General features: G+C 47.6%; 1 long non-coding RNA gene across 1 annotated transcript; it reads right to left on the reverse strand.

The window, feature by feature from the left end:
* Positions 1-1,569: 1,569 nt before the first annotated feature.
* Positions 1,570-23,306, reverse strand: LOC144166154 (uncharacterized). The gene is made up of 4 exons (XR_013321601.1): positions 23,023-23,306; positions 22,159-22,210; positions 17,904-18,054; positions 1,570-5,537 (listed from the first exon to the last, which is right to left on the reverse strand). It is a non-coding gene; the product is annotated as an uncharacterized LOC144166154 (long non-coding RNA).
* Between the last annotated feature and the right edge of the window lie 4,355 nt (positions 23,307-27,661).

Here is a 27,661-nt window from a genome sequence, read left to right on the forward strand (position 1 = left end):
AAGGGGCACAAGTTTCCCAAAATGTTGGGTACAATAAAACACGTGAAAATCCTACGTTCAACCACCTCGCAGAGGCACAACCCCGTCTTTTTTAACGAGCCACTATCAGCGATCACTGCATTTAGGCCTCGCGGCGGCTCGCTGGCGTATTCCGTCGGTTCGAAGGTCGGTGACCCGGAGGCGACGTTGAAGTGTGTCGCACGTCAGTGCAGACTGGTTCCACAATGTTCCCAACGAGCTTCGGTTGTCCGGCAGCACTTCAAATCCATTTGCGCGGCTGCAAGTTAACATCGGCAATAAATTTCGGGGAGGCTGGAGCTCACATGACGCACGACACAAACTGGCAGACATTTTGTAAAGAGGCGTAGAGGAGGGAGCGCCGAAGAGGAGGAGGTGAAGGAGATAGAGGAGGCGAGGGAGTTTTTATTACTCTTATTAGGGCAAACGGAGTATTCACAGCTAGAGACTGCGTTTTGTGAAGAGGTACAATCGTGGTAAATGCGTCTATTTACGACGACTTGTGGCCCCGGTTGTGAACTGGCAGTTTTTACACCATCATACTACCACACGTGGGAGCAGGCCGCCTGCCGTGAGGAGTTTAAAAGATGTATTCCAGCCACAAAACTCGCATTTAGGCTAACTTGTGTTTTGTGTGTACGTGGCCTGGCAAAGACTTTCAAAGTTCTATCATGTACGCACAGAAAAAAAACTGTTTAAATGTGTCAGTGCGCTGGTGGTAAGAAGAAACGTGCAAGTGATGATTGCTTGTTGTTTTTGTCGGCTTAGCTTAGCCGGCATATGACAAGCAATACGAACAGTGAATGATATTTCCGAAAAAACTGAGTGATTCTATGCGTCGGCGCACATAAAGTTCGGTTACTTTCAAGCATGAAAGGGCTGAAGTTGGTGAAAAGTTTCGGTCAAATCGGCGGCCGCTAAATCGGACGGCTTTCTTCTGTATGGCTTCAATACGGTTGATGTCACATTGTACGGATTCCATACGACACAGGCTTATTCAAATATCGGAAGTATTATTGTTTCGTACATGAGTAGCTTTGTATCTTGTGGGGCTTGGGTTCTCTAAAGTGGATTCTCTAAGGTGAGGAATTTTTTTAACTACCGTTTTTTTATCCCGGAAATCCAAACGCCTTATAATCAGAGGCGCAAGCAGCCTGCGTGTGCTTTACCTAGCCTGTGCAACGGTTCGGCACGTGGGCATGCTATCTTTAATTTCTCTGAGAATAACTGGAAAACTAACGATGAGGCATTCACTGTTCTCGTTACTGTCTTCGTAGTCCGTGTAGAATAATATTATTGCGTCTCGATCGATTTTCCAAGTCTGGTACTTTTGAAATGAGCATTGTTAGAGTTTGATCAGATGACACGAATTCAGGACGCCTACTGTCGCTCGTGGGTTCAGTGTCCCTTCCACATGATGTAGATTCTAATGCCGCTACACGAGCCTTGAGTGCGTTAAAGCGAGCAGTAACGTGTATCTTGACATCTTTTACGTGTGCTGAAATCTCAACACACGGGTGTCTTTTCGCCTCCGTCAGAAAAACGGCCGCCGCTGCTGGGATCGAACCCGTGACCTTCAGCACAGCAGCACAATGCCTTAGCCACTAAGCCACCGCAGCAGGTGAAAAAAAAAACGTATTACAAGCTTGCTTAATGCAATGCCTCTAGTTTTCACAACGTACAACTATTCCAGAGAGCCAATATTTATTACGCATTATCAAACAGCATCCGTATTCATTCCTGTAAACAAGAACATTAAAAATAAGCTCTAATGGTCGAACAAATACACTGAAATAAAGTAGCCCCTGAAAATAATATAATGAATTCCTCGTGCATAAAATAAAATCAGGGCAGCTTACTAAGAACAAGAGACAATCTTGTCTAGCTCACAGAAGGCCTCTTTCGCCCCCTTGGACCCTGCCCAGCTGCAGGACAATGCCACTGGCTGCCCAATCACCATGCCCAACACCGTGCGGGCAGCCGCCTTGAAGTCGTAGCTACCCATGTGGCTAAAGTACTGGGCCTAACAGGAGAAAGGAAATTTGAAATACACTTGTAAGTTGAATGCATCGAGGCTGAACATATGACGCAAAAGTATACCTTTAGCGCGAGCACATGAGAAAGCAAACAATTTGTTGTCGTAGATAACACAATCAGTTCTGCTGCCTTTTGGTTATTGCACGGCACAGAGCTCTGGCCTTTTCTTTTTAACAGCAGAGCTGTCAAGCTTGCGCTCCTCGGAGGGATGTTAGCAGGGCGCTACAGCACACAGTCCGGCAGCCAAGTTTGCGAGGGGGAGGAGGGAGCAGAGTGGAGACGAGGACCGGTGCACGTACAAGGGTCCTTGTGCAAAAGGTTTAACCTGCCGAGCGCACATGGTATGACGTTAGCAATGACATCAGCGTTCCGTGCATAACTTTCGCGAGGCTGTTTGCGACAGCAAAGCCACGCCTTTTCTCGCCTCCAGATCGTTTTCGCGGGTCTGCACCTTGTTTCCCGCAGCAGACTACTTCGATGGCGAGTCCGCCGGGATGAAAAACCCCGGGACATTCGTTTCCCTCTCGGAACGCGCTTCGTCGGGCCGCGCTCATGTTTAAGTTGCTCGGCGCAGTTCCGGGCAAATACTATGGCGTTGTCGAGGTAGACTAGGAAGGTGTGCCATTTTCTGAGGCTTCCCCTCAGCTCCACTGGTCACTGCTGTTTGCAATAGCAAAGCCACGCCTCAATTTTGTTCATAATGTTTTTGAAGTCCACATTCTATGAAAAAAATTCTACATACGCAAAAAGAATGATCAAAGCGGCGCACATATGACAAAGTTATTCTATTTTTTAGTATAAAAATACAAGCACATGCAGTACTGGCAACGTCACACTTGAGGCCTCCGGATATGACGACAAAGAGCGGCGGCCCTACAGTTGGCTCAGCTTGAAAGTGTGTATATGCCATTATTTTGACCAAACGAGCCTATAGATGTTGCCTTACTGCTTGTTTTCTTTAAAGTAAGCATAAAAGCTTAACCGTGGGCTCAAAGAATACAAAAATCTATAGAGACAGTAACAGAGAGCCGCACTATGGCTCCGCTTCGAGCACGTGTGCCTTTCCATGGCGTGTTACGATGCACCACTGTTGACATCGCCTGGCGTCAGCAAGCGTCGCCGAAATACACGTGAACTCGTTCATTCGCGCCGTATGCTGATGTCTATTCACGGCAGATATTGGCATCGATGGTAGAGGAGGCGTGGTCAGGGAGCATAGCAAAAGTGGGCGGCAGCTTCCAGGTTATCAGTCCGTCTCTATGTCTGGGGACATGTTTTAGCACTGGGAAATGGTTTCGTTCACTGAAAAACAGCAACATTTTTTTTTCTCTAGCGGTGATTGGCTGCCTTGAGAAAAATTGAACCAAACTGTTTTTGTTGGCAAGCTATTATCCCTTGGAGACAGATAATTCTGTGTGGCACATTCTGTACTTCGCTACCTTTGCTTGCGTCGGAGAGATTGCGATTGCGTGATGCTTGTCATGAGGTAAATATGAAAGCTCTAGCTACATTGCTTCTAGTATTAGCAAGATGGGGGTTGTCTGCAAGATTGGTGCGTGAGACACAAGCATTCTCACTGCCAGAATTTATCAAACATGACAAGAAACAGACACACATGGCAATACTTGTTGACTATATAGCTCTGTGCTCAATTTTTGCAAGCCTCACAGCTTGTGTATATGGTCGAGAGGTATGAATCTGAAGTACTGTTTTGCAAGTCAGTGGTTCTAATCCCGCGGATTTTTTTTTTTTTTGCTGTGAGCATTCTATAAGGTTTTTTTTACCAGAATATGCAGCTGTTTCTTTAACCTTTCTTTTCACATGAAACCTTCACATGAAACCTCAATAGCAAGGCAGCGCTGAACATGGCTTCACACTAAATTAAAGAGAGGTAAAGATGGTACCGAGTTCAGACAAAGAGGCATAGCAACACCCATCGACGCAGCAGCAGGCACGTCACTTTGCTGGTCTCGTGTGGCTGCTTTTCCTCTCCTACTTTCCCGCACGGTACCACCGAACGACAGCGTCAAGAAGCGCGAAAAGGAGCTTCCCAAGTCAGGCCACCATGGGCTTAAAACTTCCAGGATGTATTTTTTGCCGTCCTCATTTGTCCCGCCGTATGACATCGGGGTCAGTGAGAAAGTGAGCAGCGGATTTCCGGTTTTCGAGAAGAGGGCAGTGCTCTATTTGCTTGTATTTTTAAATTTAAAATTAAACAACTTTTTTATTTCTACACGGATCTTGGCAATTTTTTTTTGCATCTATCTCTGCACGACACCAAGAACAGATGTAGTGCCCAAAAAGTACCTGAAAGAAATGTGCTTGAGAAATTCATGAGGGACAAACCCACACACAAAAAAAGGAAGCAGACAAAATGAGATTTGACAGACTAGCGATTGAATTTTAATCATGAGTGATAGAAAGATTCCACTTTCCTGCAAAATGTCTTATATAGGCAATTGGGGCGTTGCCTTAATTAAAGGTTTAAAGAGCACCCTGCGCAATGAGTTGAGGGAATGATTATGTGCGATCTTGCATCGCACGTACCTTCCATCATAGCAAACAGATTTTCATGATTCTTGTGGGAGGTGATTGCTGGGACAACAGACTACCCCAAAATACATTCCGAGTATTCAAGGAAAAGTGCTACGGGTCCCTTTGATAGGCAAGGGTGCGAGAAAAAGCCCACCAATGCCTACGCAAGTTGCTGTGTAGGGACATTGCTTATGAGATACCTCTTTCATGTGGAAAGGTCTGCATTGGGCACACTGGAAGGTGTGTGAATGTGCGATTGCGTGAACATGAACATTACCTCTCAGTTGAGAACTGCACAAGTGGGCATAACCCCATCCATAGCTCTGCAAGCGCATGCATGACGCTCCTAAAAAGCAAGTGAAAATTGTCCAGGGGCAGTGATACATGAGGAAGGGAGATACAGGAAGCTTACCACATAGGAAAGAACAGATGCGATTGTGTCAGTGACATTTCAACGGGTCGTCATATGAAAGAGCGTATTTATTAGGCTGTGATCTTTCCTTATCACAATTTTTTTTGCATGCAAGTGGAGCCACGTAACTTTGGCCTGCAATTATGTGTTCTTACGCTGCCTAAAAGTTAGTTGCTAGTCATTGCCTGTTTTCACTAGCTACTTTCTGTGATTGTCAATATTTCGCACCAAGTTCAAGTATCGTTAAGATGCACCAACTCGCCAAACACATCTTTCTAAGCTTGAAAGAAGGAATGAAATAACCTAAAACACAAAGCAATCACACTGTGCTTCATGGCTATGCTAAAGAACCCACCAGTAACTATTAACAGCAGGTATTGTCTAAAGCCTAATAAACTGCATGTCAATTTCCTCGATTTCAAGATGCAGAAATCCCACAAACCTTGTGAGATTAGCAGCTGTGGCGCACAGATTTCTCCCACTCTCATCCACAGCGTTTGTGGCAGGATCAGTAGCAAGGAGCTCATGCCAGGCACTGCAAAAAAAACAAGACCACACATAATATACGGTACTTTCAAAATGAAAAATGGACAAGCAGCCAAAACGAATAGAAAACCGGGCAAGCATTTTGAATGCTTGAGCGGGGTCACAAACGGTTACTAAATTGTAAAAACAATTCTTTCTTAAGATCTTTGCAGCAGCCATAAAAATTTTGGAATTTGTTAGCACCAGGAAACTGACTGTAAACAGGTCCTCTGACACAGGGGTTCCCTCTCACAAGTGTTGCAACGTAATGAGAGCATGCTTGTCAACCTTCCCACGAAAACCTGCCTTGAGTTGTTCACAACACTCAGAAAGTTTCCATAGATGCCACCCATCCCTGTCACAAATGAAGGCATCTAGAACTGACAACCTTAGGTTGTCCAGTGCTTCATGTGCAGACGATATACAAAAATGCTATAAATCAGGGGTTGGCAACCCGCAGCCCATGGGGCAGTATTATGTGGCCCCCGGCACAATGGTAGACCCCTTCTCCTGTCACTTTCTACCTGAAGGCCGACATGGCAGTTTTGACCTCAACTGGCATGAAAGCTCGTGACATTCGTGCTGGAAATAAACATGATAAGGATAGCTATTCTAGTTTTGTACACTGCTTTCAATTTCCTCCCCAAAATTTATTTGCCTGCAAAGCACCCCTCCCCTCCCAACCAATGTGCCCTCCGGCCCCCTCCGTGTCCATTGCATTAAACCCGGCTCTCTGCCTGAAAAGCTTGCTGACCCCTGCTATTCAGCAAAAGTTGCAAATTTTTAACCTGTCACTGCTTGTTCAATTCGAAGTGAATGAAAATAAGTAAGATCTCTCCTTTGTATGCATCACGCAAGCATACAAACCCATTAAACCCTTCGTAATTTCAATGAAGGGCCCATGAAGACTTGCTAGGGTTGAGGCTAGGCCAAGTTGATTCTAAGTTGAAAAAGACGGACTGCAAAATGGGCGAGATACATCAGACAAAGAAATGAGGAAAAACACAAGTGCTGTTGTTTCTACTTATTTCTTTGTCTTTTGTGTTGCCTGTTTTCGGCATTTTCTTCCTTTTCACCCAGGACGACAGCAGACATTTTTTTAAAGACTGAGCTGTAGCTCATGTCTCTCGACAATTGTGTTCAATAGAAAACACTGGCGCCATCACTGAAGGATCCGCGTTTTGTCAGAAGGATCAGGCAGAGTAGGCCACCTTGGATACGTCATGGGAGCCCTGACATAGGCAGTTTGGGGAGAGGCACACATGGCATCACACTGATATCGGTGTCGAAAAGAAATCCATCCTTAACTTTTTCGAGCTAGCACATATTAAAATTGACTTAAAATATGTTCTTCCGAACACTTAAAGGTAAACCTTCCTGAGGGGTATCTCTATTTAAAAAGAAAGCTTTTTATGTAGTCACCTGTGCTTTGAAATTTTGTGCCAGTACTCCTTTAAGGGGCAGATTGAAGTTTTCACTATTCCCCACACTATAATGTGGCAAAGGCCCTGTGACACACTGGAAGGCAGCAGCAAAAAAATGGGCAGTCAGCAAACTAGATTCCACACCATTGTGATGAAACCAAATCTTTGGAATCGCTGATCAAACAACCTTGCGGAGCTTATCAGTGTTTTAAGTGCTAAATGATATAGCCATGGTGTTCGTTCTTGCTTTAGGTGCTGACTCTGAGTAGAAGTAGGCAACCGAAGCTCACCTGAACCCTCAGGGAGTTCCAAGGAAATGCCAGGCATGATTTACATGATTTGCTGAAAATTCTTTCAACTTTAAAAGCTGCCATGCAGTTTAAGAGCCATCCAAAGAATGGTGCAACATCCTACCATTTGCAAAACAACTTTCTTTCATTTTATGCTGCTCTCCTCATGCAACTGCATTGCAGCTGTTTGTCCTTCATGTTATCATTAGAAAATATTGTTAATTTTGACATGGAGCCCTAGAAGTTCTGGCAAAAAGTCAACACAACTGTTTTAATATTCAAATATTTTGGTTGTCCCCACACCATGCCTTAATTGAGATTAATACCCTAGTTACATGGCGGAAGTAACTGTAGTTACGTTTAACGGTGGTTACTAAATTTGAACTGCGGTTATCGCAAACTGCGGTTTTGGCTGTTACATGCGAAATTCCAAGTGTGTCGACAGCGGTCACTTGGTTGTCAGCGTAACAAAAATAAAGTAACAAACTTTTAACCTCACGATAAAAACCAAAGGCGACGCAGTGTAGACAAAAAATATTGTTAAACAGTTGCTTCAGACCCAAACGCGACGCACTTGCGCACGCCGAAAAAGGGGCTTCCCCAGCAGCTCGCGACCGGCTTGTTCTCGGGTCGGTTTGGTGTTGGGAACTTAGGATCGCGGTCGATATTTGACCGGTGCTATCTCTACAACTGCGAATTACAATACATAGCCCAATTTTTAACCTTTATAATATCCACTTTGTCGCATGTGGAACTTCTTTACCGCGATCAGATTGATTTCGAAGAGGGCCGACAAGCTGTTGCTGCCGTGGTCCGGGCTGGTTCGAGCCGCTTTCAGTGCCGTGCAGACAGACGCCCTGGCATGCTTGCAGGAACGGCCAACATGCGCACGGATCGTTTCCGAGTGCTGAAAGCGCTTCATGATTGCCTGCTTTGTCTCTTTTTTTTGGAAAACGATCAGTGGAATTTACAAATTTAGGCTTTTCTCATAGTTGATCGGGTGGACCGGGAAACGAGCTGCTGTTCACGCACGGTCGTGCTGACTGCGAGAGCGACGCAAAGAGCACAAGCTCCTCTTGGGGGCAGCTTCGGGGGCTCCCGCTATTTGAGGCCTTCGTCTTCTGCGAACGCCAGGTGATTTTTTTCGCCTAAGCTGATGCGCCGCCACTTGTGTGCAAACTGACTTGTGCGATTTTTGAACACTGCGGCAGCGGCAACTGCGGTTAGCGTAACCGAACTGAGGTGGCCAAGCTCAGTTTGCGTTAACCATGGTTAACGGGGTAACTGTGCCAGTGTAACTAGGGTATAAGTGTCCCAGTCCACTCTGGGAAACTAGCAGGCGAGTTTTACTCATTACATAACCAACTGAAGTGTGTGTTAAAATAGGCCATTTCAATATCTCAGTTGGAAAAACAAAGCCCATGAAATGGGTATTTTGAGAACACTTATTGATACAGTTCTGTCATTATTAAGCATCATGCTACATTTCCCCACCTGTAACTTTATCAAATTAAAGCAGTGCATCTCAGCCGTGCTGCAGTACATTAGCATTTATTCGATTAATCACTAAGATCAAAAGCCTCATAGCAGCCACTGAGTAAAAATGTTTGTGCGAATGACGGGAAAGGAATGCTTCAATCATGAAAATACAAAACCTGGACCTCGTACTTATATTATTGCACTTTTTACAGCCTACATACCGTTGGCTTTATTTTAGTTGTCTCAATTACGGCATAGTACCGTATCTCCTCTCTAGTCTTGTGTAATAAAGCGAGGATATTGCAAGCACACGTCGCAAATTCTGCGCATAGGTGTCCTCGCATGTTAAACCTCAAAAAAAAAAAAGCACACGCAATAAGAAACAAACAGGCCCAATTTTTTTGCACTACGGCTATGAATGGTCAGTTGCCTAGATTGTAAAACTCTGCTGCCCCAATATTGTTGAGGCCACGGAAATGGCACGGGACAAACTCAGTACGCTCGCACAAGCTTTGCAGCCACAGAAGTTGCAGCGTGCAGTCGTAGCTGACAAAGAAAGGTGCCAAAAAAGGTGCGTATGTGTGTGCAGGGGGGGGGAGGAGGGGGCATCAGTAGTTGCTCACTAAAGCCACCAGCGGTTGTCTTACAACTAAAGATAGAAAAACTATTTTCTGCAAAAAAAATAATAAATGCGTGAATGCATTTAACTACTCACTGTTTAGCCGTACAGCACTTTCCAAGCTCACTGACGACTTATTTATAAGAGGTTCACAGCACTGTACAAAGCCACGGCTTCTTTCTTAATAACTAAGACTGCTCTAAAATTACAGCCAGGCCGCATTCTGAACTTCTCTACCAGAAATACTGTTTTGCGAAGAACAAACTATTTGCCGCAGTGTTTCACTCAGCATCATCTTTACTGCTTTCAAAACAGCGGTTTATTTGTACTGCAGAAACGGCTTCCTCGAATGTTTCTTTTTTTATATGACGTGAGGCTGCGCGTGAGCTGACGTGCTCAACATCGGCTCCGCAGTTAGTGGCAAATTAACATTGCCAATTCGTGTGAAGAGCTAATCTGTTATTCCCAGCGTGTTCGGGATGACGCAAGGCATCGACTGACACCAATATCGACTAAGGCAAGTGCTTTTTCGTCGATTTGTGGAACTTTGAAGCCATCGAACGGCGCTAGGCCTAGGCGTGGCCGCCGAGGTTCGGCCCTGCGCCGCGCCGGTCGGGGTTGGCTCAACCTTCGAAGATGACAAGTTTAGACGCAGAAATGGAGCCGCCCATTCCATCTACTAGCAATTTCGGCAAGATGAGCGTGCAAGTGGAGGGCGAAGACATTTCGCCGGAGGCAATGAACGAGGCAGGATGGAAAGTTGCCGGTGACCGACTCGCCCGTAGCCAGCAACGAGAGACCGCTTCGGTAACAGACAAGAACGCTACCGCGGCTAGGAAAGCGGCAAATATTGCAAGAAGAACAAGGTCATCAGCAATCAAAGCGGCGAGAATGCCAGCGTTACCCAGGGATAATATCAAAATCGTCATGAGGCCGAGAGGCGGAATCAACGTGGCCAAGTTAAGCCTGGTCGAAGTGACCGCGGCCGTTCACGCAGCGGCGGGAACCGCCAAGGAAGCCGAATACGAAGACACCCTGTGCGTAAACGCGCAGCAGAATATTATCGTGATCTGCACAGCACAGGAAGAAAGAGCCAGCCGCTACAGCCAAGTCAAAGAGATCGCAGTGAGAGGGCAGAAGTACGAGGTGTGGGCCTACAGAACCGCCCCACATGACACGACCAAGGGAGTCATCAGAGGAATCCCGACAACCGAAACTCCCGAGGACATCGATGAAAGGGTGGTCAACCGACGCAACCCGCTGGCGCTAGGAACCAAGAGAATAGGAGAGACGACGACGGTCATCGTCGTCTTCAAGGGAACGAAGGTGCCAAACTACGTGAGGTACGGATCGGCGCTGCTACGATGCTCTTTGTACTGCAAGAAGGTGGACGTGTGCTACCAATGCGGTCGAGTAGGCCACCGAAAAGACGTGTGCCCAAACCCGAGCGAAAAACGATGTCCGGGCTGTGACAAGCTTGCCCCGGGGGAAGAACACCCGTGCAAGCCGAAATGCAAGCTATGCGGCGGAGAACACGTGTCGGGCGACAGGTCCTGCAAGGCGCGCTTCAAAACGCCCTACGTGGTCAGGAAAAGACAATGGGAGCGGCGCCTCGCGTCCGCAGAAGAGGAGCGGCTGCCGCTGGAGCTAGATTTCCCGGAACTGAACCCCGCAAGAAAGGCGAGGTCCCCATCCAGGGGGTCCTCGGAATCTAGAGGCAGATCACCCTCCAGCGGCGGCATTCTACGGAGGCAAAGTCGGAGTCCCAGCGTCACGCGAAAGGGAAGGTCTCCGTCGAGGGAGCGCGTTAGCTGGCCGGACAAGGCCAAGGGTACAAGGAGGACCGGCGAAAAAGAGCCCAAGAAGCAGCAACAAAAGCAGAGCAAAGAGAACGAAGCCATGGAGACCCTTCGAGAAGAGAACAGGGAACTGCGTAGAATGCTGGAAGAGATGAAAAAGACCATACAGAGCATGACGGAAACCAATAACCTGGTTGCTACCCCGAGCCCCCCGGTCGCGGCGACGGCAGAACCCCCGCCGAAAGCGCAGCCGATGGATATAACGAGCGACGTCCCGGAACCCAGAGAGCCGGCCATAAAGAAGAGAACGGTGGAAAAGCGCGCCACCCAGGAGATTAGTAGCATCGAGGCCGGCATGGAAGAAAGAATGAGCGGCATCGAGGCGCGCATGGACGACAGATTGAACAAGCTGGAAGCGAAAATGGAGCGGATGTTCGAGACGATAAAGGCGGCCATCGCAGAGAAGAGCAGGCTGGACCACGAGCGGTTCGTAAAAATAGAGGGGGCCGTCCAACACCTACAGAGCCACATGCAAGCAGTTATCCAATATCAGGACCCGCGCAGCGCACCGCAGGGAGGCATCGCTAGAACGGAACAAGCATGGACCCAGAACCAACAGTGATCATCTGGCAGTGGAACTGCCGCGGCCTGGAAAGGAAGTGGGCGGTACTACTGCAGCACGTCGAGAACAGCAAGAAGAAACCGGACGTGATATTACTGCAGGAAACACTGGCGACGCATCGACCGCTCCACGGCTACAGAGCGATCTGGTCCGACGAGAAAGACAGCAGGGGACTGTGCATCATGACCAAAAAGGAGCACACTATGCTGGAAATTCAACTAAAAAATGTCGCAGTCGACCACGTAATCGCCGAGGTGGTAATTGGCAAGAAGAGGAAAGAGAGCGTCTACGTCCTCAACGTGTATAGCAACCCGAGCAAGCGCAAACAACGCTTCAGGGCACTCCTGCACAGGGCGAGCTCGCAGGCAAATGGCTCCAAGCTGCTGGTCTGTGGCGACTTCAACGCCGCTGACCAGTCCTGGGGGTACGCCAAGAGCAACGCCAAGGGCAGGAACCTGGCGCAAGACGCGATCGACAACGGATACGTCCTCATCACGGACCCCGCCAACCCGACAAGAACGGGAAACTCGGTATCCAGGGATACTACTCCCGACCTCACTTTCGTCAAGAACGTTGCAGCGGAAGACGTCGTGTGGAGAAACACGGGGACGGACTTGGGCAGTGACCACATGATCGTGGAAACTACGATTCGAATGAAGGGGGCTCAAGCGGAACAGACGCGAAAGCACACGTGGATCGATTGGGAAGCGTTCAGGAAGCAGAGAAATGAAAGTGCGGAGGGAGATCAACAGATAGAAGACATCGGGGCCTGGATGGAAAGAATCACCGGTGACGTCAAGGCAGCCACGAGAGAGATCGAAACGGACGACCAGGTAGACGGCATGGACAGCAGACTGGCCCATCTTATCGAAGCTAAGAAGTCCATACAGGAGAGGTGGACGAAGCAAAGGCTAAATAGGAGGTTGCGAAAGAAGGTCGCTGAACTTAACCGCAAGATAGAGGAGCACTGCCGCACGCTCGGCAGCCAAAAATGGGACGAGATATGCAACGCGGCAGACGGACAACTGCACAACGGAAAGACCTGGAATCTGTTCCGGCATCTTCTGGACGCGACAAAGACCAAGTCTCACCAGAGGGACAGGCTGGCGAAGATCATACACGCGGAAATCAAGGAGAAGGGAACGGTGGCGGTGGAAAAGAAGCTTCTGGAGAAGTACATTCCCACCACGCAGAAGGTCTTTCACGGAGGCTATCTTGGAATACCCAACGAGAAGCTAGATAGAGACATTAACGTAGAAGAAGTGCGCACTGCCCTGCAAGAACTCAACAGCAGGTCGGCGCCGGGCCCGGACCGCGTACCGAACAGGGCGCTCAAGAACCTTGACGACGCATCTATCGAGGCACTGACTAAATTCTTCAACAAGTGCTGGAGAACGGGAGTCGTGCCGAAGGAGTGGAAGCACTCGAAGATGATCCTGATCCCCAAGCCAGGCAAGCCGCCGAGCACAGACAACCTCCGGCCCATTTCGCTCACGTAATGCGTGGGCAAAGTATTGGAGCATGTATTGATGGCGCGATGGCAGGACTATCTGGAGGACAACGACCTCTATCCCGACACCATGATTGGTTTCCGAAGACACCTGTGCACGCAGGATGCTATGATCCAGCTGAAGCACCTAATCGTTGACAGGGACTCCCGGGACTCGAGGGCCATAATGGGTCTCGATCTGCAGGGAGCTTTCGACAACGTCAACCACTCGGCGATTCTAAGTCAAGTATCGAAGCTGAACATGGGAGAGAGAACCCATGCGTACATCAGAAGCTTCCTGACGGGTCGGACGGCAGAGATCACCGCGGGTGACATTGCAACGAATGTCAAAGAGGTCGGGAGCCGAGGCACCCCGCAAGGGTCGGTGATCTCGCCGCTCCTATTCAATCTAGTTATGATTGAAGTCGCCAACAGACTCGCAGAGGTGGAGAACGTCGGTCACACTATATATGCTGACGATATCACCCTGTGGGTCGAGGGCGGCAGTGATGCTCGAGTGGAAGAGGCCCTGCAGCAAGCGGTGAGAGTAGTCGAGGACAGCCTGGAGGGCACAGGCCTGAAATGCTCACCGACCAAGTCCGAGCTGTTGTTGTACAGACCCAAGGAAGGCACGCGCGCCGAGAGAAGGGAACGAGAAGAAATCGCGGTCTACACCAAAGACGGCTCAGTGATCCCCAGGGTATCAGACATCCGCGTCCTGGGCATGCTCCTCAACGAACGCGGAAACAACGGAAGTACGGTGGCACGGGTCGTCGGCAAGGCGGCCAATGCCATCAGACTTATCAAGAGAGTGTCAAACAAAAAGAGGGGGCTACGCGAGGAGAACCTCACAAGACTCGTGCACTCTTTCGTAATGAGCCACATCATGCACGTGGCCGCCTTCCACAGGTGGAAGAATGGCGAGAAGAATAAGTTGGAAGGGACCATCCGAAAGGCATACAAGGCGGCCATCGGGGTACCCGAGTCTACAAGCACCGGGAGACTGCTCAGCCTAGGCATCCACAACACCCTAGATGAAGTGATTGAAGCTCAGAGAACGGCGCAGCTGGAGAGACTGGCAACAACTAAGACTGGAAGGAGAATCCTCGAACGGCTGGGGCTTCGATACCACGAGCAACAGGGAGTCAAGATGCCGATCCCGGACGAGGTCAGGGGCATGATCCGGGTGGATGCGATCCCGCGTAACGTGCACCCCGACTACAACGAGGGCAGACGAAAAGCGAGGGCCAAGGCACTGGCGGAACTACACGCCGGAGACGCGGGTGCCCGCTACGTAGACGCAGCCGAGTACGAGAACGGAAGCGGTTTCACCGTAACCGTGGTCGACGCCGAAGGCAACGTCAGGGCGGCGGCCAGTACGAGAAGCGACAAACCAGAAGAAGCTGAGGAAGTGGCCGTAGCACTGGCCCTTAAAGACCTAGGATGCACCACTGTTCTCAGCGACTCAAGGCAAGCGGTCAGGAACTTCGCACGAGGAAGGGTCTCCCGAGCTGCGGAGAAAATCCTGAGAGGGGCGCAAACAATCGTGGAAAAGAAGAAAATCAAGTGGTTCCCGGCACACGCAGGAGAGGTGTCGGACGTCAGTGCGAACCACAACGAAACCGCACACGCCCGGGCGCGCGAACTAACAGGCCGCGCCGGGCCAAGCGGGGAACGCCCGTGGCACAGCACGAGAGACAGAATGACGGGATACAAGGAAATAACCCAGGCTTATCGACTCGCGAGACGAACGCTCCCACCGCCCTGCAAAGGGCTGAGCAGAGAACAAGCAGTCGTGTACAGGCAGCTCCAGACAAAAACGATCATGAGCCCGTCCCTAATGCACAAGATGTTCCCGGAGACGCACCCAGACGATACGTGCAGGGTGTGTCGTAAAGCCACCGCGACCCTCGAGCACATTGTCTGGGACTGTCTCAACTTCCCGGAAGAATCCACGACAGGAAGACTGCCACCCGCCTTTGAGGAGGCGAAGCGATCCGATGACCAAGACCTCCAAATCCAGGCCGTCCAGCGGGTCCTCGTAGCGTTGACCAGGCAGGAGCCCGAGCGACCCGATGACGGGAAGCGAGGCTCGGGCCTGGCGGCGACGGCGAGGGCGACTCCGGCCAAGTCTGATGTCTTAGTGTAAGGCTTTAACCGCCGGCCCAATAAAAGTTTTTCCAATCCCATCCAATCTTTTTTTATATTAGCTTTCTAAGGAAGGTTTGCAACCTCCATTTAAAGGTTAGCAGTGTACTGTGTTCGCAATGGGGTAAAAAAAGTCGGCAATATTCACGTCTTTGATGCGGTGCTCACAGGATAGCGGCGGCCCATGCACTAGCCCAAAGCTGGGAAGCATGCACGCACCACCGTGTGCAAGCAAAATGCCTACAAGCTCCTAGAGCAAAATCTTCTGAGAAATGTCATCACATCCAAAAATACTTTTTTCCTTTCGTGCAAGAAAATGCACTACAATTTCCTACTATCTTAACTGGACCTTCACAAACCGATACCTACCTCGACATCTTAGAAGCTCTTGATTGAGGTCTGTATTGTGATAATTGCTTAAAGGAGTACTGACACGAAATTTCAAAGCTGAGATAACTATGTAAAACGCTTCCTTTTTATCAGGAGATATCTCCCAGCAAGTTTCAACAGCAACCGTTCAGCGAAACATATTTAAAATCCATTTTAATCTTCGCCCGCACGAGAAAGCCCAGAGCGGGCCGACGTGACATCATCTGCTACGTGCCCCAAACTGCCGACGTCGGGGCTCCCGTGACGATGCCGACGCGCTGGCTGTGGTTGGCGCGCGCTGCTCGGGCGTGTGTACACGTCATGGTTTTGGGACTGACGTCATGCTGCCCGGGCCTGTGGGGACGGCGAAAACCTCGGCCGGTCTGGGCGCGCGCGTGCGCTAGCTCGCGCGCGCTTCCAGAGAGGCAGCGATACGGCAAGAATGGTGACGTCATGTTATACATGCTGTCATGGCGGCCGCTCGGCGTTTTTCAGTCGAAACCGAAACTGGCACGAATAAACGACGCCGTAAATGAATGTTTACGCTGCGCTCGACCGTCTAATCTGTCATTCTATGATTAGTGGGCTGGTAGGCACGCATAGCAGCGAAAAAAACGTAACATAAAAATTTCGTGTCAGTACTCCTTTAACGTTATCTACCTCAGCACTGATTCATTACTTCAGGCACCCCTGTCTACAGGGACCTGCCAGGAGAAATGCACACATGGCTTTTTCCACATCGGCATAGTGAATGGCAAAAAAGCCGCTGCCTCTTGAGCTAGTGCCGCAGCACTGACAGGAACATTGTCAGCTTGTTCTTTTCCACGGTTATTAACACAGTAAGCTTCTAGCCAACAACAGAGGTTAGAAACTTGCACAGGATACTAAAAAAACTGAGCAAGCCTTGTCTATACAGTACGAGAACTTCTGAACTTGTGCTTGGTTGCTGCAGTGAAGTTTCTGAGGAAGCATAAATAAATGCTGCTTAAAAGACAATAAAGACGAATTTTTGTTGAATTTACATTGGCAATATTTAGTTCTTTCTTATGATTATAATTTATGTTTCATCCAGCTGCCTCCAAGTAAGGAAGTTTTTAAGCGCAGACTCGATTTCAGAGCACACATCGCGAACGTGTGCGAGAAGCTGCATCTTTCACGGTTTTCAATAATGATATGAACTTTCTAAAAAGAAAGCACCGATGAGGTTAGATAGTGCCATTACCATCAAACAGTGCTTACTCAATTGCATTCCAGACGGTTTGTGTCAGCACCAAGGTTTTGGCAAGTACAATTTTATTCAACGAGTCAGCACCCTACAGTTTAACAGTGCACTAGAGAGCGCACTCATGGTGAGCGAGAACTAACTGCACGGCGGGTTTGCCCATGCTGTGCACAGGCTGCAAATGCACCGTGTCGCATGTTGTCTTATCAGATTCATGGCCTCTGAGTGGTATATTTTGTCATGGCAGTCCTCTTGAATATAACAGCTGTACCCACATTTTTCATACTTTTTTTTTCTCCAGCATGCAGGTCGGCATGCCTTGGGTGAAAATGTGCAAAGGCTGCTTGTTTGAGCGTTACTGCACAGTTGTTGAGTACATAAAGAAATAACAAACACAAGATCGTTATGCATTAAAAACTATAACTAAGATTTTGGGGGTCCCCGAGTGCTTCCGCAAATAGATTATCACGCCCAATTGAACATATTTAAATGAAGCACCTTTGCAACAATACGCGCTGTCGTACGCTGTCTTTAGAGCCCACTTATTGATTCCAATCCCATTATCTATCGCTAATTTCTGTTCCCTACAGGTTAGCAGTGTTCATTTTATAGATGAGAAACAAACAAAAATCAACCCTTTTCTAGTGCTACAGATAAGCTCTGCGGGGACGGTGAGACGCACAGCTAATTCGTAGGGTATAGGAGTCGGGTGCAGCAATTGACTGGAAAAAGTGTGGCACAGAGAAATATAGCTCCACAAACCGCGATTTCGGTGAGAACCACGCACAGCATGGTCCATTTACAGCCTGTGTACAGCATACGCAATCCTCGCATGCAACTAGCTTTCACTCGCCTTTAACCCACTTTCTACTGCACTGTAAACTGTGGGTTGCAAACTGTTGAATATGAACTTACCAATTTTCAAATCAGATTAGGTGTCCGAATCAGCCACACGATACGCAGTCCAATGCGGCTGGTGGCATGTGGCTGTGGCCATGGCTGCTCCCGCTGTCCCCCGGGAAATGCCTGCACAGCTCCACACCAATCTCGGGCAAATGACGCCACCCTGAGAAGATTGGAAAATTGTGGTCTATAGTCAGGGCGCCTACCAAACTGATGCGTCAAAATTTCCCTAGTTTTTCAAAATTTCAATCAGTGCTTCAGCAAATTGCCATGAGCAACATGAGTTCATTCACCTCTAGGCAGTCTGAAAAAGTCACATGATGCTGTCATGATCAAGTATGCTGAACAATCAAAACAATAGAGGAGGTGAACAAAGATCATACATTTCTTAAATTGAATTTAAATAGTTAAATACAAATACGAATGTTACTGTATTTTGTCGATTATAACACGTTTTCTTTTTGCAACCTGAAGTCAACCCTCGCGTTACAATCTAATACTGCAACTGAAGTTGCCTAAAATTGCAATGATGCACCCAATTGTCATCAATGGCTAGTTTTGACCATCTCGCAATCTATGTCAGCAAGATGTGTCAGAGTTGTTCGGGTCCACTACAAGCTATAGGATCGACTTTTTCCGTTTCCTTGCTTTTTTTCTGTGGTGGTTGATAGTGCGTGTAACTTTTTTCCTTTGTTTTCGCGCCGTACTTTCGTATTGAGGCATAGGTAACTTTCATTGCCCTCGTGTTTCAACACCGCTTCAGCTCCCCTTGTTACGGCAACGTGTTGCACTCAGTATGACCCATGCTATTTTAATGGCTCAAGAAATCGAGAATTCGGCAGCTCCCCGAAGAGTCAACATCGACCGTCTGTGGATGGCAGCTACTGCGGGAGCGCCTTTTTACATGCGAACCCTGCCCAAAAAGTTTCCGAGGGCCTTGCTACAGCTGCCACGTCAAATTACAAAAGGATGTTGCTGATTTCGTCACCAAACAGTGTAACCGCCTTTTGGCGGTCAGTGTTGAGCTTGTACAGCTGAAAACAAGTGATATCGCTCGACAGATTGGCTTCCTGCGAAGTTATAAGTGTCAAAGGTGGGCGCCTAGCCAAAGTGTTTGAAAAATAAATGTGCTTTTCCATAATTCCACTGGCCTCACGCGAGTACTTTGGTGGCTCTTCTTTTGTTTTTCTGGCACGACAGAAAGTTACCCCTTGAGTTACTTTAAAGGTTTTAATTTTTCTTTCTGGATGCGATGAAGTCACCCCTCACGCTACAATCGTGGTCACATTACAATTCAGTAAACACGGTATGGGGTTGTCTTTGGCATTATTATTGGAAGGGCAAAATTCAAAATTAGCATACGCTATGTTCTCTGCTTTTTTTAGACCGATCTTGATCAGAAGAGCAAGACTATAAGCAACAACGAAATGAAATCTTATTTGTGCCCGATCATCAATGAGAGAAGCTTTTGAGGTATTAAAAATGATGAAGGACTGTTTTAGGTACCCCTGCTTGGTACACAGGGGGGTTGCGGCCAAATCATTAGGGAGCATTGCCTTGCTGCCCCAATATCTACCTATAGTAGACCATGCAGGAGCCCAAGCCAGCATGGGCTACTTTAGGTAAACCTAACCATCCGTACCTGCCGCAGTGGCTAAGGCATTGCGCTGCTGAGAACGAGGTTGCGGGTTCCATTCCCGGCTGCTGCGGCCGCTATTCTGATGGAGGCGAAAAGCAAAAACGCGCGCGTGTACGAGATTTCGGCGCACGTTCAACATCACCAGGTGGCCAAAATTAATCCGGAGCCCTCCACTACGGCACGCCTTATCGCCGGCGTTGCGTCGACGCCGTTAAACCCCACAATCAATCAATCATCATCATCATCTACCCATCCGTACCATTGATGCATTTTATTTGCCAGGGCTATCAACAATTGCCCCTTCATCCCACCAAAAGGCTCTTATAAAAATCACGCGATTACGTTATGCCGTCGGATTGACTGATTGCAGGGTTTAACACGGTCAAGCTGCACATGGGCTATGAGGCGTGCAGTAGTGGAGGGCTCAACATTAATTTTGAGCACCTGGGAAACTAACTTATGCTGAATCTCCAGACAAGGGTGTTTTCGCTTTTCGCCTCCATCAGAAAAGCAGCCACTGCGGCCAAGATCAAACCTGCATATATGGGCTCAGCACCACACCTTAGCCACTGAGCCTAGCTGCGGGTGCATTATGATGTCAGTGTCTCAAGCTTGCGAATACAGTAAATGCTGCTTAGGTACTAACATTACCCTATAGCGCAAAGAACCAAACTTTTGACTGCACTTAATTTACATTGTTTTGGTACAATTTCTTTTTTTCACATCCTTCGCACACTATCTAGCCAAATATATGTTCAATATGATGACCAGGCGGTTGATGCCTCGCCAGAATTACCACCCCATCAACATGTGCGGTCACTTTACTGGCCTGAAAGAATCTAAATTGTCTTATGATTCGAGAAAGCGAATCATGATCTTGAGTAGCATGTGGCTATGCCTCATTTAAAAACAGAACCCAGCATGTAAACTTTTGTCTGCACACATTTAGAGGCACTAAAGCCATTTTATATAGATGAAAAAAATATATATTTTTAATTATTGAGCAAGAATAAACAAAATATGGCAAAGAAAGCCCAACGGTTCGTTTTGCTTCGACAAAAATCTATCTGGTTGAAATGATTGATTGATTGTAGGGTTTAACGCGCCGACACAACGCAGGCAATGAGGCGCACCGTAGTGGAAGGCTGCGGATTATTTTGACCACCTCAGGATCTTTAACGTGCGCTGAAATCTCATACACACGGGCATTTTTGCTTTTCGCCTCCATCAGAAAAGCGGCCGCCGCGGCCGGGAATCGAACCCGCGACCTCGTGCTCAGCAGCGCAACGCCTTGCCACTGAGCCACCGCGGAAGGTTATTTGGTTGAAATGAATTTGAACTCACACAAAAACTGAGCCTGTGCGCATAATGTAAGCACTGTGCTTACAGCATTTTGAGCAGTCACAGTATGCAGTCGACATAAAGAAATGAAGCATAAATGATGATTGTGAGGTTTAACGCGCCGACGCAACGCAGGCGATGAGGCGCGCCGTAGTGGAGGGCTCCGGATTAATTTTGACCACCTGGGGATCTTTATCGTGCGCCGAAATCTCGTACACACGGGCGTTTTTGCTTTTCGCCTCCACCAGAAAAGCAAGAAATGAAGCATAAAGATGCCTCACTTCAGTTGCCACCAACAGTGCAGCTCAGTAGCATAGACATGATCTTATTTCAGAGAAGGTGGTGGGTGAGCTTGAATGCAAAAGGGAAAGAAATTCAATTGACAGATCAACTTACAACTCCACTTCACAAATAACTTCGGGACCTTGCACGCACACCCAGCATAACCCCCCCACTGTTTTTTTTATTTTGCTTAGCCCATCGCAAAACAGCCGGCTGATTAACTGACCACTGACAAGGAAGCCATGTAAATTCAGTGCATAGATAGCGCCAAAGGATGTCAGGAGTCTGTATTCACGGAAAAGAACATTGCCTTCCTGTATCTGCAAGAGATTCAGCTTGACTAGCTCACAGTCACTGGAAGCATGCAGGCTATGCTGCCAGAAGTGTCTGCTGACAGCACCATCACTCCACTGGCGCGGCATTTAACATCCAATGCATAATGCTCAGTGACACGGTAATACAGAAGAGTTCATAGGTATAGAGGGGATATTGTGGCCGATATGCATGTGTATAATATGATATGCTGCTGTCAGTTACCGCTGGTGCAGCTACACAGACCCGAGTTTGGCCCCAGCTCCAGCATTCCAATTACTTCTTGCGGCACTGGGACTGCGCCTGCAAGACCTTGTGCTTACTCACATTACTAGCATTATGACATAACAGCTGCCCAGCCTCAAGCAGATGTTGAAGGACTCTTCACCCAGAAAACCTGGTTTGCACAGGCACTACATTGTGTGCAAAAGAAATATAAAACAGGAATTCACTTTCTGCACTTATAAAAAGCTACATTCAACATAACTCAACTGTCCTAAACACGCAGAGAATCCTACCGCTGAAAGGGCTACCTACTACTATTATTCCTGTGGTAATGCAAGAATAAACAACTCCCACAAGTTAGGTGGGCATAATTCCTGCTGTAAAGGCCCCACATCACTCAAACGCATACTTATAGGTCCAGTTTCTATTTCTGAGTTCCTATATCGGTCACATAAATTCAGTACGTACCTGCTATTGCTTTTCATCTTGCCAGACAGCCCCCGTCCTGAAGCTCCAGCCACTTTTAAATGAAAAGGTTGCAAAGAAAAGTTACATAAGCACAAACGTCGTTACCTGCCAAAGTTAAAAGCTCACAGTACACTACACATTCCGAGAAGTAAGAACACTCACTCAATGATTGTTTTATTATCAAGACAGTTATGTCAAAATACCTAACCACAGAATTGATGAAAGGTGCTTAAAACCAATGCTATGTAAGCGTAGATAGCGTTTACAGCAATGTGAAATATACTCCGCCTAGGTGCTCCTGATCTACAAACTGTTTGAAGAAAACAAATAGTTTTTAAAGAAAGAGAACGCGAAATAAGGTCAGGAAAGGTTTTCAGCCAGTAACAAGACGATAAAAAAAATATCAAAACACTTTTATTGCCAAGTTAAGATTTTCAAACTATTTCCGGTTTTCATTTTTCTCATGGGAAGTTTTACGTCCGATAAGTTAAGCAGTCGCACATTGTATTTTGCTTTGTTCAAAGTGGCACAGCTGTCGAAATAAAACAAAAGCGCGGTGAAACCGCACGGCCGCATACAGAAATAGACCTAATGCGATTAAAACCGCATACGAAACAAAACAAATCGATTCCTCACGATGTTATCAAGAGCACCGGCAATTATTTCAAGCTTCCTAAGCCCTCCGCTGCGCCCACCACCTGTCCGTCAGCAACGCTAGACATATCGAGCAGCGCCAGCAAATTGCATTTAGCTTACACGAACCACAGCGTGAGACTGACGCGGAAACGAGAAATCAAGCCAATAACACGTTTCTGGCACCGAACCTTAGTCGCGCTAGAAAAGGTCCAGCAGAAAAGAACTTACCGAACTTCTTTGTCCGGGCACAGGAAAACGCCGCCGTTCTTCGATCGTTTGCCGCTGTATTTCAGCTTATCCTTAACCGCACGTGTTTCCAATGTGGCAAGCAGGCTTTATCCACAAAGGGCGAACACATTTTACGACGGTATATCGCACAAAAAACAAGAATAACAACACGGACAACGCGCAACCACAGTCGACCTCGCCGCCAGCACTTGTTGATGGAAAAAATTACATCAGAAACGACCGCAGCGCCGAAACCTGCCGAAACGGCCAAATACATGAGCAGAGTTACGACCACGTTACGACTTTATATTTTCATTCAAAGTGATCATACAACATTGCCAAATTTGTCAATCTTTAAGGAATCATTTATTCAAAATTGTCATTGCTTTTGGTGTTCACAAGTATTTCAGTTTAAATAGAATCCTGATCGGAAGCGACTGCAGCGCTGAACACAAGAGCAGAGTTCCCTCTTTGTATTTTCATGCAAAGTGATCACACAACACTGCCAAATTTGTCAATCTTTAAGGAATCATTCATTCAAAATTATTATTGCTTTCTGTGTTCACAAGTATTTCAGTTTTAATAGGCTCCTGATTGCTACTTTCCCGATCGCTGCCTTCTTGCTCCCGGTCTTTTCCGATTGGCTGCCAGTTTTGGCCAGAAGATTTAAGCCAATCAGGCTGTATTTTTGGCGCATAGCAGCGCCCTGAAAAAACCTTGAACGGGGATGATGATGGCGAGTAAAAGTCTTTGGATCGGGGCACGGTGGATCGGGGTGACGGCATGTTCCATTTCACCTGTCTTAGCTATTTATTTTACCTCGGACTTGTCTTAGCTGCCGCTATCTCTGGCTCTGATTCCCTGCGCCGTACGCGGTCTCGTGGACTTGTCGCGGTCATAACCAGACAAATAAAAATTCACGTGTGCCTTACAATGCTTTTCAGCTCGGACAAAATTTGGCGTTCGGCCTGCTTCAGCGCAGGCTTGCACGGGTGTCCTGAATCATTCGGCTCGCGCGTTTGCAGATCGTGATGTTGCATCAATCATTTGAAGGTGTGATCTGAGACTTCAGGGTGCGTAATCATTACCGAGGGAAATCTCTGTCGCAGGTGTCGCTCGCCTTACGCTTTTTCAACCACTTGGTTGGTAAATCTATAACTTCTCGTAAAAGGTACAGCGTTTATGTGAGTCTTTACTGTACTCGCACAGGACTATTCACTAGCATTTCTTTTTTTGTCGGGTGTTTTCTTCGTAACTTCTGCGAGGAAAACTGGGAGGGAGGAATACCTTGATAATACGCAGAAGTCAGCCTGGAAACAAGATGGCTTGATGAATGAAAATGACAAGGAATGAATACACCAGCACAGAAAAACGCACACATACACTATCAGTACTCTAGAAACGCAAATCTGAAAGACGCACAAACGCGCACACAGTGCAAACGTTCACAGAATTTTCTCAAAGCGCGGTCACGGAGAAAGGCAAGGCCTTCGCAGCCCTTGTCGCAGACGCAGTTGAGTGCTGTTGAGCCTATGCTAACGCTGAGTTTCAGCACACAGTGCAGGTTCAATGTCCTAACGAACACTACAAGAGTGACAGAGAGCTGATACTCGTCTCTTAAGCATGCAGGTAGTCGTTGGCGAAAGCGATGTTGAGGCTTCCTCACGTTTCCGTAGGTCATGCTAAAGTAACTGGAACTGGTCCATGCAGCATTCGGGAAGCCCAGGCGGGGTCATTTCTGTAGTGGTCGGTTGGCAGTTGTAGCTGCAGCGGCGGCTAGCTGTGGCTTTTTGTGTGTGCGTGACAGCTTACTCATTCCGTAATTGCGTATATTAGGTAATAGACCCCCAAACGAACGAGTTCCTCTAAACAATTACCTTTGGTTAAAGCTAGTTTTGTGTAAACGAAGTTATATGCTGTCAATCAAAAGTATTAGAAATCAAAGATAAAGAGCTAGCTCTTCTGAAACGTTGAAACTGCATTGCTGACGCCGTTATACAACTATACTTCTGATGGAGGCCAAAAACGAAGACGCCCGTGTGTTCGAGATTTCGGCGCACGTTGAAGATCCCCAGGTGACCGAAATTAATCCGGAGCCCTCCACTACAGCGCGCCTCGTCGCTTGCGTATCTATAGCGTCAGCGCGTTAAGCCACATAATAATAAATCGCCCAATCACAGAAATTTACGTACCAGTTTTTTTTTTCAGGGCTATAACAAAATACGCTCAAATTATGCACCGTTCTTTCTGGTCACGTCTGAGGGGTTGTAAAGATAAGATTGGGACCACTTCGCCTTCCACAGAAACAATGAGGGAACTAAAATTTGGGATGTCCACGTGGTCTAATTAATGAATCGTTGCCTTCATATTTAGACTGCTATCATGGCTTCGGCTGGTGTAATCCTCGTTTTCTTGACGCGTGAAAAAAAAATGTTATCTCTAACCTGAATTTCGGCAATTTTTTTAGTGGGAGGTCTTATCGGTACATAGATCTGCTGTCATGTTTAGCGTCCGCCGAGCGGCACATTTGTTTGCATATAGCTGCTGGCCTTTTCTCAGTCCAGGAAGCCACGAGCTTTCGTCGCTGTTCGGGCCCATGTTAGTGCATTTCTTGACTGCTACTTAGGTGCTAAAGCCTGGAGCTCGTTCAATAGCACATACGATTTTTGCTTCTTTCCATCAACACAGACGGCGAATAAAAAGGGTTGCTTGATGGCACGACATGGGCCAGTTGCATGTAATTACTGCTATCGCGATGAATGCTCCAAAATACAGATTCTATAGAATACATATTTCCGCATAGTAGTATTAGGTCGCTTGTACGAGCAAGGAAACTTGCTGACAAACGTTCTGCGTACAGTGATTTTGACGTCCCAAGGAAAAAAGAATGCCAAGAGACGTCCAAAAGGGCGGTCTTTTTTACTCTAGGTAATATGCGTTGTGCTCCCGGAGCATTGATCCTTAACCTCCTCGGCGTCGCGATTCGTCACAAAGCTTACGTTTTTAACTTGTATCCAAAATTGCAATACCAATGAGGTCAGCGTCTGTACCAATGCGGTCAGTGTCTATGCAGGCTGGCAAAGCACGAGTTGTTTTACGCGCACTTCTTCTTTAGTCCAAAAAAGTGACATTTATTTTTGGTTTCAAGTTTAAAGAATTGCCTAAAACGTATAATGGACAAAATGAAACGCGAACACGAAAATATGAACCGGAACACACAAATAGCGCGATTTTTTTCCATGCAAATGAAATAATCGCGCATCTATATAACAGTAACAAAGATTGAAAATGTGTCTTTCCAAATATACCACTAGCGAGCCATTATTTTGCATTCACTATCCATATTCTTTCCTCTAGAGCGTTCCGTTTAATATTTTCGTGTTTTCATTCATTCGTCCATGAGTGTACATGTATATACAGCACACTGTGTTGCGTGGCTAAGCGCTAGCCCACGCATGACCTTCGGAATTCCGGTGATTGGGCAGGGGCGGTGCTAGACCTGTGACAGACATCAGCCGTTCACCTTTCGAAGAGCAGGAGCGTGAATATTTGGTTCCGAATGGATCAATGCGATCGGGAGCCAGACGTTTTCTGGTCGACTTTTGAATATTAACTGCCATAGGAAAACGAGTACTCGGCTACGGCATCATAGCCGTTCATCTTTTATACTCCGGCAGGCGAAAAGAGGTTGGCCGCTCGGAAGACGGGTACCTGCTGCTCATCTTTTGATGACCGGCTTTCAAAGAAAAAAAGAGTACTCGGCAGCCGCAAGCTTGCCGCACGTCTTCTGATCAATGTTGCGGGAGCAAGCGCCGTTCCTCTGCGGCGGGTGACTTACCAGAGAATTTATAAGCAACCCGCGCCGGGGAGAAACCGTGGTTACGGCAAACTAGTGAAAGGCGACCAACATATGAGCATTGGCTGCCGAAAACTTTCCGAGGTGACGGCAGCCGGATTCGTACCGTCCATTTTATTATCAACGGCAGCCAATTCGTTGCCTCTTGCCGAGCATTCCGGAGAACAGCCATAGGTTGGCCGGTCAAGAAACGGACTTTCCGTGCTACCTGGGTATATTGTAAGCGATTTGTTTTTGACTAGCAAGAAGTAGCGGAAACATCATTGTGACGGATGGGCTATCGCAGCTAATCTTGCGGATTCAGTTGTGCCGCAAGGGTCTGCTGTGGGAGCAGCGGGTGTTTTCGAGAGGGTTGGAGAGGCTTCCTTCGGGGGATTTGGGTTTTGCTCAACATCCCCCCTCAATATTACTCCAATAATAGTGTGCATTACCATTGATCATTACCAAAGTAAGGATGAATAACCTCGGGGCAGCACAGCGGTTTGAGATAGGCGGCGAGGCAGTGCAAGTGGTACGCGAATATATCTGCTTAGGCCAAGTTGTGACCCCGAATCCCGACCATGAGGCAGAGATGATTAGAAGGTTGAGAATGAGCTGGAGTGCAAACAGCATACATTCTCAGATAATGCATGGCAGCCTACCATTGTCTATGAAGAAGAAAGTGTATGACAGCTTCATCTTACCGGTACTCGACCTACGGGGCAGAAACTTGGGGGCTCACTAATAGGGTTCAACTTAAATTAAGAACGAGTCACCGGGCAAAGGAGCGAAAGATCATATGTG

This window comes from Haemaphysalis longicornis, unplaced genomic scaffold (genome assembly GCF_048455015.1).
Source record: "Haemaphysalis longicornis isolate Haplotype H1 unplaced genomic scaffold, Haemaphysalis longicornis Haplotype H1 scaffold_16, whole genome shotgun sequence".
Taxonomy (NCBI): domain Eukaryota; kingdom Metazoa; phylum Arthropoda; class Arachnida; order Ixodida; family Ixodidae; genus Haemaphysalis; species Haemaphysalis longicornis.